Source organism: Typopeltis vanoorti, chromosome 19 (assembly GCF_054136105.1).
Source record: "Typopeltis vanoorti isolate ZY-2024b chromosome 19, IOZ_Tvanoo_1.0, whole genome shotgun sequence".
Lineage (NCBI taxonomy): Eukaryota > Metazoa > Arthropoda > Arachnida > Uropygi > Thelyphonidae > Typopeltis > Typopeltis vanoorti.
In genome coordinates, this window is record NC_143567.1 from 89,688,519 (window position 1) to 89,704,475 (window position 15,957).

Sequence of the window (15,957 nt, forward strand, 5' to 3'; positions counted from 1 at the left end):
ACACGAATTTATATAAAAATCAATCAATAACATTCAATTACCTAAGCTAATATTTCGATATCAATTTCAACTGGTCTTCAGAACAAGACTGATGTGAACTTAAAACAATGCACATTGTAAACATTACAATGTGGTAAAACTGTACTATATTAGAACTGTGGGTGGACTAAAGGTCAGATAATCCGGAAAGTGCACTAGAGAACAAGCACAGAACTTCATCAATCCACCACTTGAAGCATCCAATAAGCAGTGCGGTGCTCTCACACCGGGCGATGAAAATCGTCTTCCATGTAAACACCAAACCATCTGTGACATGGGATTCAGTCCATCTCCCTTCTCTAACAACGAATTGATTAGAGAATGGAGACGTTCTCTGGTTGGCCAACAGGACTTGTCAATGAAATTATGAAATTTGTCGAATGAAGTAAGATGGCAAGAATAAAAGCAGTTTTTGAAGTGAAAATGAAGTTTGTTTTTGCTCAGTGCCAGTTTTTAAAAACTAACACTGACCGCAACATTTGTAATAATATGTGTGCAATAAAATAAACAAATAACACTAAAAATATTTATTACTATTTACTTGTGAAAACCTGTTAATCAATAAAAAAAAAAAATCTTGCTCCCAGCATCAGCCATATACACTTTCTATCATATTTTAGAATTTATTATAAAGTTGCACATCGACTTTGAATAACAAATAAAAAACCAATCTACTCCAACACACTTTCCTCTTTCTCTCCAGATGTTGAGTTACAAGCGTGAAAATTTCGGATGCGGATTTCGTCAACCACGATAAAAGTGAACTAGTATGGTAGTAGCGCCAGCCAGGTGTGAAATTAAAAAATAAAGTGCTGATATGAATATGTTTAATTAAAAAGGTAACTATTTATAAATAAAAAAAAGTAAAATTTGAAAACGATCTTACAAAAATTTATTTAAAAAGTGTGCAGAATTATTTGTCCAAAGAGCGTAACATGGTCCACCTTTTTCCCCATGCAAGGTAATTTTTCTAACAACCATTATAAATAAATTACTTATCGATTACTCACCTAATTTTTGCTCACATTCAGCTGTCAGAATGTCTAGATACGCCTTAATGGATATTATTTCTGGATAGAAAGTTAATAAGACAATATCGCTTGGAGGCACAAGTTTTTATCATCCTGAAAATAATAGAAGAGACAAATAATTGATTTAGTTTCTTCTTTAAACTGAATATTTTAATGTGCAATATATAATGTACTGTAGCGTTTTTTTTTTTTTTTGCTTTTAACGGGTTTTATAATATGCAATTATGCATCATGATTAGTAATTTTACAATGTGGCAAATGAATTAAGAGTTGTTTAGTTATTTTAATGTGGATAACCAAAAAACCTGGAACAACATCGGTATAACTGAAACATCAATCTTTGTGGACCTAACTGAAGCCTATCAAAACAAAAGCAGAACTTGTTCAACATCCATTCACAGTCCAGCTACAAACACAACTGAGTCAGCTCCTTCTCTTCTTTCATTCCATGTGTTTCTATTGTCTGGAAGCCTTTCCTTATATCAGAGATTAAATGCCACCAACCACTGCCAACGTGTAATTCAATTTCTATCTTACCAATAACTCGACTTTTTAATTCAAAATGCTGAAGGTCATTTTCAAAGAGTAATAAAGAAAGTCTGAAGTAACTTCAGTAACCTATTTTAAAATTCAGCAACTCCTGCTAACATATCACTTATCTGTCAGCAAATGTAACTAGTATGTATAGTCTTTATCACTCTCATTTAACTTTATAATCAGCAATATCAAACAGATAGAATAACTTTGTGTAATAATTTGATGGTCGTATATTTAGGAAGGAGGAATTCCAAAATTTGAATGATTATCAATAAGTCCGAGGAAATGTGTGTAGGAGGGAAACCACTGTCAGTACATATTCCATTAAACAATGAGAGTTTAGTAAAGATATGTTTCCCAAAGCAATATATAAAAGCTTCCATAAGCAAAACCAATTTCACATTTCATTTATTACTTTCCTTAAAAAACTATACATTCTTATATGTACGCTATTTATCGTTGTTCTTTTATGAACTACTCTCTCTTCCCGTCATACACATATAAGTAAGAAACAGTGATAATCACAGAGATAACTACGAGTTTTGGAGGCCAAACAGGCTATCGAAATTTTTCGAGGTACCCCACGCTTACAATTGGATTCCTTTGAGCTCTCTAGTCTCTCCTCCCAACCTCACTGCTCGAGTTTTTAGTACAGTATTTTCGTCAAGTGATAAAAGAAATAGCGTGTATTTTATTTTAAAAATGGACCAATAATTTCATTGGGTATTTACGATAACATGCCGAATGGTACAGTTGATGTTTCATTACTTTACCCCGTGTTCGAATTATAAGAAATAGCGGAAGACAAACCAGTAAAATATAAAAACATTAATAGTCTGACTTCGTGAGCAAGACATCAAGTTTGAGATATGCTGGATACTAACATCTGCTATTAATTGTAACTAACATTACTGTATTTATCCAAACTCGAATATAATCCTCAACATTAAATGGGGCACAAAACGAGACTGTGTGGGTGTTTCTCGTGCTTTTTCCCACCCTTCTCTCGCTCACGTCTTTTTGCTCGTGGGTCTAGCCTATATTTATCCTGATACCAGACGTCAGATGATCTAGACACCACGTGGGATGTTGCAGTCGTCTGAACTGAATCTATTCTGGCTTGAAGTAACAGCGAATTCCTGCCTACCGAGTTCCGAAGAACACTTGTTGCTGAAGCAACATACTTGTCCCTGAAACGAGCAAGCGATTAGCTTTCATGTAGATGTTGTCTGCTATGGTAATCAATTTGTATTAAAATATTTTTTTAAATAATTTTCCTTATCATAATGCCGACCAAAATAGTGTGAAGCAGGCATTATTCGATTTTAATTTACTGGTGATAAGATATGATCCCTGAACTCCGTGTGAAAATTTACTATACTCTTCGTAAGCAAGCAACCTTTAATGAACAAGATATCGTGGAAATTAGACCTATTGTAGCCCTGAACAGTAGGAAGAGAATTATCATCTTTCCATCTATTTCAATTCAAGTATTTGTTTAAATAAAGAATATTGAATATTTATAATACCACTAGCATATCACAGACAAGGATGTTTGTGATTGCCTTTAGGGAGAGATGAATTTTACTGTCCAGTGTGACGAATATCGCCCTACTTTTTGGATCACTGAAGTGGAAAAAGTGTCATGTTAGTCTCTAGAGCAGTGGTTCTTAACCTTTTCGAAGTCACGGAACACTTCTGATTATAAGAAAAATGCGGGGAACACCAAAAGCTTTAGGGTCATAAAACTAACAATTAAAATATGCATGGACTTGCCTTTCATAAAAATGGAACTTATTTTAATGCAATACTTGAGTTTGTTCGCTTTTGCAGATTTCAGCAATATCAGGTCTAATCTGTAATATAGCTACCCTCATCTCTTTGTCTATATTAGGAAGCCTTTCACGCTTTTTAGTTTTTATCTTGGTTAATATTGAGAAACCGAGCTCACACAAATATGATGTTGAAAACCGTAACAAAATTTTCAGTTTCAAAATGTTAGATAGGACAGGGAAGAAGGGTACTTCTCAGCGTCCCACTAATTGTGTGCAAGTAACAGGGGCACAGTATTCTGCTACAGAGAATGTGAGGGCTATGGCAGACGACCTTAGGACTTCTGCACCACAACCCCAGGTTGTTCCAGCAAGTCTTAAAATATTATTTGTTTTGATTTTGTTGGATAGGTCGATGATGTGCCTTTAATAGGCTAGGCTTCTGTCCAGACTCACTCCAAGGTATTTCGGGTGAAGCTCATGTTCTATCATTTTGCCACAGAAAGAGAGGTGGTTGAGGTGTCGATTTGCCTCTGCATTGTTCAGGTGGAATGCTGTGGACACAGATTTTGTTAGATTTGGCTTCGGGTACCACTACCTGAAGTACTCTTCCAAGATGTTCAAGGTTGTTTCAACAGACCCCAGGCCATGCGGAGGTGGCATGGCCTGGGGTCTGTTTTTCATTGTTCTTGCTGGGATCCCCTAGTTCCGGTGACGGGGAATTTTAATGCTGTGGCCCATAATGACATTCTTGACGATTCTGTGCTTCCCACTTTGTGTCAATAGTTCTGCTATGTATCAACACCCTGTCCATTGAGCGAGATCTGTACAGGAATGGTTTGATGAGATGCATGTTAAAGAACTTGGCTGGCCTGCACAGAGCCCTGATCTCAACCCCATTGACACCTATGAGATGAATTGGAACACCAGTTGCGATCAGGCTGAATCGCCCGACATAGTGACCGAACCTCACTAATGCTTTTCTGGAAGAATGAAAGTGAATTATACAGCCAAAATCTAGGGAAAGCCTTCCCAGAAAAATCGAAGGCCGTTATAGTAGCAGAATGGTATAACTCTATATTAATGCCTTTCATATTAGAGTGTTGGGATGAGTAGACGTCCGGATGTTCGCTTAGATAGTGTATGAAGTATAAGGAAAGAGAAAGAAAATGAGTTTAAAAAAAAGTGACGCCAGGTAGAGATGTTCAGGAAAGGGGTGGGATGTTGGTAAAGGAGAAATAGTAAAATTGAACTGCGTTTTTTCTTCTGTAATAAAGTCTTCGAAGTGATCAGCAATTAAAGGGTTTAGGGGTCTTACGTTTTGGCAAACTACTCCGGAAGCTGACTTCACGTGATTTTCATTAAAACTTTTCATTCACGTGATTGTCATTAAAAAAAGACTATGCAAGGCATAGTCTTTTTTTAATGACAATCCCACCTACAAAAGGTTATAAACTCATAGCACGTTATTTTTATCGCCTGGTTTGAACCAGCACGCGATGAAATTTATCCCCCAGTTCAATCAAGATATTCACAAGCGTACCCACGTTTCTTTTGGTTCGGAGATGCTATGCACTTTGCCAATTAGACTGACAAAAGAAGTAAACGAATACTCTTCCTACGTTATCGCATGTTTAGAATCTGTTTTGATAGTGTCTTTAAAGAAAGAAAGAAATACTAAAGTATAAAGAGCTAATAAGCTTCATTTCGGCAATGAAAACATTACTTAAATTAAGGGGATATTGAATCCCACATAGTTTTAAAACCGAATAAGAAACTCAAAGATTGGAATCAGAGAGTTTCTTGCCGAATATAGTAAACTATAAAGTATCGGCGGACACTAGCGTTAGCCAATGCAAGTGATCCTAGTACATAGTACATTACTGGGCAACTCGTTGCAAAGGTGGAGGAAGAAGTTCAGATCGCTATTCTTAGGTATTTTCCATAATGTAAAAACACATTTCTTAGGAAATGTATGCTGTTATTACATTATGGAGGGAGGTCACTACCCAGACCGGTTTCAGCCTTTTTTGAGGCTTCATCAGTGAGCAGCTAGACCTAATACCAAAGTAATGTACTATGTACTAGGATCACTTGCATTGGCTAACGCTAGTGTCCGCCGATACTTTATAGTTTACTATATTCGGCAAGAAACTCTCCGATTCCAATCTTTGAGTTTCTTATTCGGTTTTAAAACTATGTGGGATTCAATATCCCCTTAATTTAAGTAATGTTTTCATTGCCGAAATGAAGCTTATTAGCTCTTTATACTTTAGTAACTTAATGGTTGCACCTGTTTGGAAAACTCGTTCGCAAAGTACATAAGTTCTTTTCGCTATACACTTTGGTATTAGGTCTAGCTGCTCACTGATGAAGCCTCAAAAAAGGCTGAAACCGGTCTGGGTAGTGACCTCCCTCCATAATGTAATAACAGCATACATTTCCTAAGAAATGTGTTTTTACATTATGGAAAATACCTAAGAATAGCGATCTGAACTTCTTCCTCCACCTTTGCAACGAGTTGCCCAGTAATGTACTATATATATGTACTAGGATCACTTGCATTGGCTAACGCTAGTGTCCGCCGATACTTTATTTATAGTTTACTATATTCGGCAAGAAACTCTCTGATTCCAATCTTTGAGTTTCTTATTCGGTTTTAAAACTATGTGGGATTCAATATCCCCTTAATTTAAGTAAAGAAAGAAATGTTTAATATTGACGATACTCTTACTGAAAGTTTATTTCGAGTCATCGATGATTATTTTGTGAACACCAAGTTCACTCTTTGTACTACCGCTATTGTACTACCGCTATATAGAATCATAGCGGTTGAGACAGTGGATCAAAGTATCATTCATAAATTTCCAACAAAGGATTCAAGTATCAAATATCAAATATTAACAATACACGTACTAACTACATTATAAATTGCCATAATCTGTGCCCCAGTTTCGCTCCATGCAATCAGGAACTCAGTAAGCGGCTCGACATTTTCTCATAAAGCTGGAAAGACAAAAACCAATCCTCCCCATGAGTTACTTTCCATATTTTCGGCTTGTTTATATTTATTTGAGGTGCTGCAAGATTTGGAAGGTCTGCTGTAAAGATCTTTGTATCATGCTTAGCTGAAGCTGTTCGGTTGCTTTCAAGTCAACACCGAAGTCATCAGACCTTGGTCAAAAATGAGTTGCACTTTCATTTCTAAAACCGATTTGATCCTTTAAGGCCAGTGGTGGTAGTAATGTGTGGTCCACTTTTGCTGGGTTGCCGAATTAAAAACCCAAGTTTCTTTCTAGAAGAAAATCACAACATACTGTACCAAAATTACTAACTCTGGAATCTTTTGAAAAAGACCATTAGTAGTTGACTGGAATCAAACTAATAAGGGCTTTCGTGGAAACCACACAACTATACACGAGAGATTCCAAGTTTCATATTCCAAGTTTCCTTTTCTACAGAATGCATTCATCCAGCTGCTCTCCACTTAGTATTCCCATTATAGTGCTGAAGATAATGATGTCCTCGATTTCTAATTTTCCTTCCGAAATCTGATTACTGAATACTTTAAATAATCCTTATTGGCGAAGATTTTCATTTCCTATTTCACTCACAATCCAATCTGTGGATCTTGAAAAGTGTACAATGCAGTGAAAAGAAAAGAAATCAGCATCGAATAAAATTTCACCTTCACTTTCAGCTTACTCCACAATTCCCAACTGCACTATCAACAGATCCAAATCTGATTTCAAAAGGATCTAGTGCAAAATTTTGATTACTGCTCAAAGAACAGTCATACTCTATGGGTACCCACTAAAGCCACTAGGTGCAGTCGTCCTTCTATGCTCCCAACTCTCTCTCTCACACACACACATCTTGTTGATATATATATCATTTCAATTTCATAAATAAAACTGACTTTCTGGCATTGCTCTTTCAGCTTTCATAGACGATTCTTTGACAGAAAGCATCCTCGATTTTTTTTGATGCCAACTAGACTTTCTGTTCGTGATGATATGTTCTCCATCTGTGCTAAAAACTTCCGCTCCAGAATTAATATCTTATATCAACTCTAGAAACTTTCATGCATTCTGTTTTACAGCATGAAAGCAAGCTTCTGTTCAGCTGATTCCAGAAAATGAAAGCAGTCATCCATCAATCTATACTTCAATCATATTCGCCTTAGTTATTTCGAAAATAATGGAAGCAGCTCATCAACTGTTAAATTCACCACCAAGAGGATATAAATTAGTCACTGTAAATATGGATTCTACTCTCGTGACTCACAGATGGTCGCCATTATTGCCAACCTTTGGAGGAACAACCCCAAGAAAGGTTTATAGAAACTCATGGTCGCTATTGATATATCCACGGCATTTGAACATAGAGGCCTGCTTACAATACTGCAATTTAGTCTGCCTTCAACGTTTCCTTTCCTCTTAGTTACGACAGAAGCAACTATGAGGCTAGTGCATTATACCTGTTATATATATATTACCGTTTGTCTTTTTTGCAGGATGAAAACCTTAGTTTCCTGGATAATTAAATAGTAATAATAATAATAATATACAACTCTTCCACCTTTTCATAAGACCTAACTCGCCTTCATTTGTAAATACCTTATGAAGGACCTTCGAATTTTAAACTGGATCAGAACTCGGGTCTTTCTTTCAAAGACATAGGCGTTACTTACTACAACAGAGGCTCCTTCATGTAACACCTCTTGTAATGTTCAACCATTTCAAGGTTGTTTCAACAATTGACACAAACATTCGGGCAGGTTAGCATTCTCCTGGAATCCGCCAAACTCAGATTCGTCCATCAGACTGCCAGATGGTGAAACGTGATTCCTCACTCTATGAGTCCAAATGGTGGCGAGATTTATACCACTCCACCTTAGTGTGGCTGCGCAATGAAGAACAAGGATTTCTTCAACTCCCGACGAACATTGCGGTGCTGGCTTTGCTTATAAAGGCATTTCGGAACGCCGTAACGAGTGTTTCGACCGAGGATAGGCGATGTTTTTTTTTTTTGCTCTACCTGCTTCAGTACTAGGCGGTCCCGCCCTGTGATTTTATGTGGCCTACCAGGTAGCGATTGTACTGCTATTGCCCCCAGGCATTCCCGCTTCACAATATCACTTACGATTAGGGTTTCTGTATCAGCCATTCTCCTTTTCCCGAGACCATATGATTTCGCTGATGAAAGTTATTTTTTCAAAAAATATATTTAAAATTTATTACACTTTTGTAAAATGCGTCACAAACTGCAAAATGAATAGCATGATTCTTCTGTTTTTCAGCCATTTTCTGCCCACTGTTGGACGAAGGCCTCCTCCAGTTCTTTGCACCTTTCTCTGTTCTTGGCAATGGTTGACCAATTTTCCCCAACAAAATTTGACAATTCATCACTCCACCTTCTTTTAGGACGTCCTCGGCCTCGTTTCACTTCTTTTGAAATCCATTTCGTTAGTATACTGGTCCATCGCTCATCTTCTCTTCTGGATAGATGTCCGTCCCATTTCCATTTTAGTCGCTTATGGTGAAGAATGATGTCAGTGGTGTGAGTCTGGCTTCTTATCTTTTAATGTGATGCCTGGCATCAACCTCTCCATTTAGCATGATTAGAGTAAATTTTCGAGTGAGCTTTCATCGTCTACATTTCTGCATCAACACTCGCTTCATCTGTTTTATATATATATATATATATATTTTTTTTTTTTTTCTAAATTATTCCAAACTTACATTCGTAAGTCTAAAATATTCTGAATATCAATTAAGAATATTTGCCGGGTAAGGTAAACAACGATCCAATTTAATTTTTTCATTTTTATTTGCTCTTCTTTTTTTATGTTTACAGAAGTCAAAAGTTAACTTGAAGATATCTGAATGATTCTTTGGTAATGAATAATTCTGCTTTGAAATAGATTTGTGTATAAAAGAACTATTCGCAATTGGTCCATTTCAGATGATATATCTGGCTACCAATTAAGATAAAACCTCACTTAATTTCTTTTACAAAAGTTCCATAATTTCCTCAGATCTTCTTTTAAAACGTTTTCGTTTAACTAACGAACCGCCTAATAAGAGGACTAATCCTGTGAGGAACCGACTCGGAGCTGCCAAGTGTAATAAAAATATCTATTATATGCGATTGTATCGCGGCACTTGGTCTCATTAGTGATTTAATTATACCACATTTAGATTTATAAAATAATGAATAACATTAGTCGTCAAATAGTTTCATTAATACGTAATAAAATTTTAATAATCTATATGATACAATACTCCGTTTACTAAAAATTACAATAAATAGGATACTTTGCGGTTTGAGGTTTGTAAATTTAAATATATGAAAGTCTAGAGTTTTTTTTTTTTTTTCCTCGAAATGTGAGACAAGAAAGATTCGAAAATTTCCCGGAAATTTCGTTCAGGAGCAGAAACCCTAACTTAGAGTTCATCAGGATAGCTGCAGTAGGCCAGAAATTTCCTGCACTGATTTTTTTTTTTTCTTTTTTTTTTTTTTTTTTTTAAAAGGTAGTATCCAATGATTGTGCAATCGAAAATCACTGAGCTCTTTCAGCGTTCTATTTTACTGTTAATGTTTGTCTATGAAGATTGCAAAACCGTTGTTGCTGTTTTTTATTCTTTGTTCAATAATTTCTAGATTGTAACTGAAAATAAATAAACCCTCATTTATTACTGAAATAAGTAGCCAAAGGCTTATTTATCATACATGTCCTCTAGGAGATGTGCTTTAAATTTATCGAAAATACTACTGAAAGTGATCTGGAGCTTACTCCTCCTTTACTACGAGTTGCCAATAAGGTTTCGGCGGATGCAAGCATAAGCATCCGCCGAAACTTTTAGTTTCTATATATTCGGCACGAAACTCTTGTAGTTTAGATATTCGCTATGAAATAATGTTGGATTCAATATCCACTTAATTTGTACCATCATGTATTATATTTCCAGTGTTTTTTCTTTATGTTTTATTCCATTTTAGCACATACTAGTAATGAATGTATCTCTCAGATATACCGCGACCTACGCTGCAATTTTTACCGCCGCGAGCTCCGCAGGGTTACATTTACCACACAAAAATATGCAAGCCTCGTGGCGTGAGCATGACGATGTCATTTCTCCTACGAATTATTAATACAGTAATCGATCATGGACGAATTGTAATTTTTCCCATTGATTATAGATTTGATTAACGCGATTTTGATATACGCGGTAACATCGAGGGATTAATTAACCGCGTTAATTGAGGGATACCTGTATATTAGTACTATTACCGAGGGCGAGCTAAGTTTTTCTTTTCTGTTTTTATTATTTTATATATATATATATATATATATATATATATATATATATATATATATTTCTTAATAATTTGCTCTCTAGAACGGAGTTTTCGTTCTAGAGACCAAACATGGAACTTTTCCTCCGCTTTAGGCCTCCATTGAGCAAGGAGGTGGTCTCACACCGGATAAGAAATTCATTTACCACCTAAAGACAATCACAAATATCCTTATCAATGGCGGAATTCGAAACAGCAGTCTGCTGGTTGGAGAACAGAGATGCTAAACACCCAGCCAACAAGATTGCACTATGACATCACTAAATGAATACAACTTCAAACTTAAATAAAATTCTACCGGAACTAAAATAAAATACACAAACTTTGATAGCACGTGATACTCTGAAAAGAAAACACTGAGTGCCAAACTAGATTTCTTAAGCATAATTTATTTGAAAATATTGTGATTAATTGCTGAATCATCACCGATTAATTTATAATCCAGAACTTTTTTTCTTATTTTGAAAAATACTTCTCCAATAAAATCATGTTGAAATTGATCCAAGCCAGAACTGGACAGCAAATATCACAAGAAAAGAGGAGATATTTGTTTCATTTGTCTTAACATGAAAAAGGATTTTTAAACATTTCTCTGGTCATCATTATTCAAAACCAGAAATCATTTTAGAAATTCAATTCCTTTCACCAACAATGAAATTTATGACAGTTTGAGAGCTATTAACGTCACAAAGAAAAACACGTGTGGGCGGGCGGACACACAGACCCCCCCTGCAACTTAACAATAATGATGCCTTAGCAACATGTCGATACAGCACAATCGGTTTCCATGAAGCGTTTTTTTTTCTTTTTTTTTTTTTTTTGGGTGGAAGGACCTGGGTTCGAATCCACATTAGTCGGCCTTATACGGAGGTGGAAGGTTATTTCTTGCCGGAAACTCGGATTTTTCATCCCTCAACTAGGCAAACCGCCAAAAACACACGCAATCTACACGAAAGACGTGTATTTAGACATAAGACTAACCCAACCACCTCATCCTCAAATTACAGCCAATTGAAGCTTACAAAAAACGTAAGCCAATCTGAACAGGCCGTGTCTTTGAGGACCTGGAAATACCGCGGATTATTATTATTAGAAATAATGCTCATACAACGAGACTTAACTAGATTCAACGCACTTCGTTAGGGATATTTGTTGGCCATTACCAAAATGGGTTAGAAAAAAAGGAAATAATATCGTGCAAAGATAAATGGAAAGAGAAGTTCCTTATTTATTTTATATAACAAAACTACTGGAACAAGGAATATGTTTGCACATATTCTAAAATGTAAAGAGCCAATTTCTGCAGAATTAGTTGAGATTGATGGTTAAACAAATTGTTTTAGTAAGCTGAATGGCAGATAATAAAAATTATCAACTTTCTTCAATTCATTTACCAGGCACGTAAAAATACTGAATCAGATTTAACCTTATCAACGATAATTTATATTAGGAGTAGCCCGTAAATGAACCGTATCGGAGAATTAAAATGAAAGATTTCTTTTTTTTTTTTTTTTTTAATGCGAGTCTGAAAAAAGCTGGAAAAAACTGCAACAGCTGGAAAGACCTGTACTTTGATTACCACGTTATTCAATGTACAGCTCTTTGAATTGTGATTTTAAGTGTAGCTTGTAAATGGCAAAGCAAAAGATGTTAACTCTCCATCCACACACCATCTTTCAGGTCATTATTGAGTTAGTATTTGTAAGATACTTGTTAAAAGCCTTAAAATATCGTATATTTTTCCTGAGTAGGCTGTTTTACTCAGGAAAGCCAGGTCATTATCATGTAGTAAGGTCATTATTATCATCATTTATTCACGTATGAATATGGAAATGTATACAGAAATATTCACGAGATAGTCTATTGGGTGAAAAATGAGCAAAGATGCTCTGGTTTGTGACAAATGGTAAATGTCAGATGGTTCAAAAGCCTCGTCTTCAAAAACTTTGATCTGCCGCTTCCTCTGTCTTAGTTGGCCTGCAGAAAGAAAGAGCACTGAACGTAGGTGAAAGTGGATGTCTCGGTTGACTTTTTGATTTTTTTTTTTTTTTATATCAGGGGTATTTGCTGGCTTTCTTCAAGAATGACAGTATTAAGAATGTGATCTCCATGTATATCCTACTATTCGGATGTCTACTGTTCGAAGACATGTTTTCACAAAACTATTGATAACATTAACTGCCTGTGATGTTCCGTGTCTGGGCACAATATGTAAATATTGCTTGACTCGAGGTTTAGTTCAGACGAATTTTGGTATTTGTGGTAATGAGATTAGATTTTCAGATATTACTTAGACGTTTATGGAACTGAAAAGCTTTGTGCTTTCTTTTCACTATGTCTGTTGAAGTATCGATGTAGGAACCAAGATACTGAAAATCATTTATTTCTTCAAGAATGTGGTCATTTAGACTAATATTTCCTTGTTCTTTTCTTTAGGACTTCGGTTTTATATTGTGTAGATTATCTAAGTAGTTTTGGGAAGTCTAAATGTTAGAGTTAATCAATACACCACCACTTCTACGTCCAAAAAACACAGGTGAAAAATAAAATCGATGGATTAGTCAATGTTAATACATAACATTGACGGGGAAAAACCATTCGTTCTATTAAATTCAAACATCTCCCCTTTAGATGACATCTTTTCTTTTTCCAACTAATGAAAAACAGCTCATCACAAAACATTTTATGCAAATATATACAGTCTTCAATAAGTCTGCACACAGTTTCACCAAATATTAAATTTTTGCTCGCAGTCGAAACATAATACAAGTGGCAAACGATCTGAGCCTCGTGTGTCCTCTGGCACTACAGCGTGCCAACTGGAATAACCACTGGGATTTCTACGCCTCTATTTTACGATAGAAGTATTGTTACCGTACCAGATTGTAAAACAATCCTTGCTGGAATGAGGGCCGTCTCACTCCACACAAAACTTCCAACCACTGTTCAAGTCTTGTTTCTTCAATAAGTGTGCAAAAGCAATCCAAAATAAAAATTCAGCACACCTGAAATGGCTCAGATCAAAAACCCAAACTTCGAAGTGCGAAGTATGGGTTTTTGATCTGAGCCATTATGAAGATAGTAGTCGCACCTAATAGCTTTTTTCCCCTTCACATAGGGGAAAAAAGCTATTAGGTGCGACTACTATCTTCCATGCTTTCATCTCTCTCTCTATCTATGATAAAATAATGTTAACACAAGACTAACCTATCCGCACCACTGACTCCTCCAACTCATGTATAGACAACCAAGAAAAATCACTCTTATTTTATCAAACAACTCATTGCATGCCTCTTGTGGTCTTTCGCCAAGAAGAAATAAGAAAAATCATTAATAATCTAAATACAGTATCCTGAATTTGTACCTATCTGGCACTTACTCAAAAGTGTGGAAGAACCTTTATCCAGCCCGAGCCTTAATAATAATAATAAAGAAGTTCAACTGCCTTCACCTTTATATTCTCTGTAGCTCAGTCGGTATTGATTATCCACCTTTGGTCGAAAAGGTCTGTGTTCGGACAGTCTACGACGAGAAGAATCTTTATAACCGTTTTTCAAAAGAAATTGAGTTAGTCGGTCTCATAAGGAGGTATCAGTTTTCCTGCCAGGAAATCCAGATTTACCGTCCCGCAAAACAAACAAGCCCGGCGAGAACACAAACAATTAACAGACAAAATACCATAGCCCTCGTAGACCATTGTCTCGGCTATAACTTCAAATAGCTCAAAGAAATCTCTAACCTCTATACTCTGGAAAGTAATGGAGATCAGCCAATCTGAAGGCTCTTCAATTAATTAGTAACCATCGATATGGATTGTAACATTCTCGCTCCACAGCTCCTACTATTCAACCTTGCCTGTGGACAAAAGCTATGAAAAAGTTTGGGAAAATTCATGTGGCGGCTCCTGATATTTCCAAGGCATTTGATCTAGTTTAATAAGCTACCATCTAATGGTCTCTCTCTCTCTCTCTCTCTTCTGTCATTTGTGGCTGGGATAGCAGTTTCCAATCTAGTCTTCTTTGCATGCCGTGGGGATTGATTTCCTTTCAGATTTTTCTGCCAATGCTGGGGTAATCCAGGCTCTGCTTTCACCCGCACTCTTCCTCCTATGCATTTATGACCTGCGCTCATTTAAAGTCGAACCATGGATTTAAACTCGAACCATTCTGCCGATGACAGTATACTCCGTTCCTCATCTTCATTCCAGAAACCTTTTTAGTATGAGACAATGTTTTCGCCTAAACTTTTGGAAATCTATTGGCAGGTCTCCACATTTCATTACGGCCGTAGCTCAGTGCATTTCTTTAAATATCAGAGAGGTGGCGAAGTTCCGCTGTCCATTTTGCTGATAAGAGTGGATTAAACACTTAAATTTCTTCTAAAAAAAAAAAAAAAAAACAGCTGCACATTACCTGCGCCAAAGGTATACACTGAAATTGGCTGAAAAAGTCTATCATATGTTTCTCTAATCTGACTAGAAGCAAATTGGTAAGGCTTTCTTCTACAAACTTAGTCTCACGAGTTACCAAAATGCCACACAATAATTCACTATTTATAATTCATATTTATAAATTCTTTTCATTTGAAAAGAATTTATAAATATGCCTTGTATTCTCAAAGGATATGTTGAGTTCTTCCACCAGTATAGGCATGCTACACCACTACGTCGCTAAACTCAAGTTAAAAATAAAAAAAATCAAGGAAATATTTTAAAATGTATATTATTTGTAAAATTCATAGACATTTTTTCTCTGAAATACAGTGTACCATTAACAAATTAAGTGAAAAGCAAAGTAAAGGCAAAGTAAATACTGCATACAGTACTGAAAATGGGAAGTGATCTGAGGTTATTTCAGGGTTGTGTTACGTTACCATAGCTGTCATATTACTCATCACTTCGTTTGCGTGCTTAAAACAATCCAGGCATCCAAGATTAGCTGGGGGAAGAGGCGTCATTAAAAATGGCAACGTGATAAGGAAAAAACGGGCAGACCACATAAACTGATGAAAAGGGGATAGGGAGTGCCGAAACAGGTTTTGTATTCCTCCACGCAACAGCCAATATATCAAACGGCGTTCGCAGCGATACGAAGTTTGTCCGAACATCATACACCTTCCTTCCTTTCCGTGTGATGGTACAGTACCGCACTTTTTTTTTTTTTTTTTTTTAAACGGGAATGTGCAGCACCACCTGAGTCCCCCCCAAATTTTAATCC

The 15,957-nt window shown here is 36.2% G+C and overlaps 1 protein-coding gene across 1 annotated transcript in view; it reads right to left on the reverse strand.

The window, feature by feature from the left end:
- The window catches only part of LOC150096324 (protein spitz-like), a 190,567-nt gene that overhangs the window by 118,220 nt on the left and 56,390 nt on the right, over positions 1 to 15,957 (reverse strand). Inside the window, exon 2 of the mRNA XM_090408832.1 lies at positions 1,050 to 1,163. The gene's annotated coding sequence lies outside the window, so the exon portion shown is untranslated. The remainder of the gene's footprint in view (positions 1 to 1,049; positions 1,164 to 15,957) is intronic.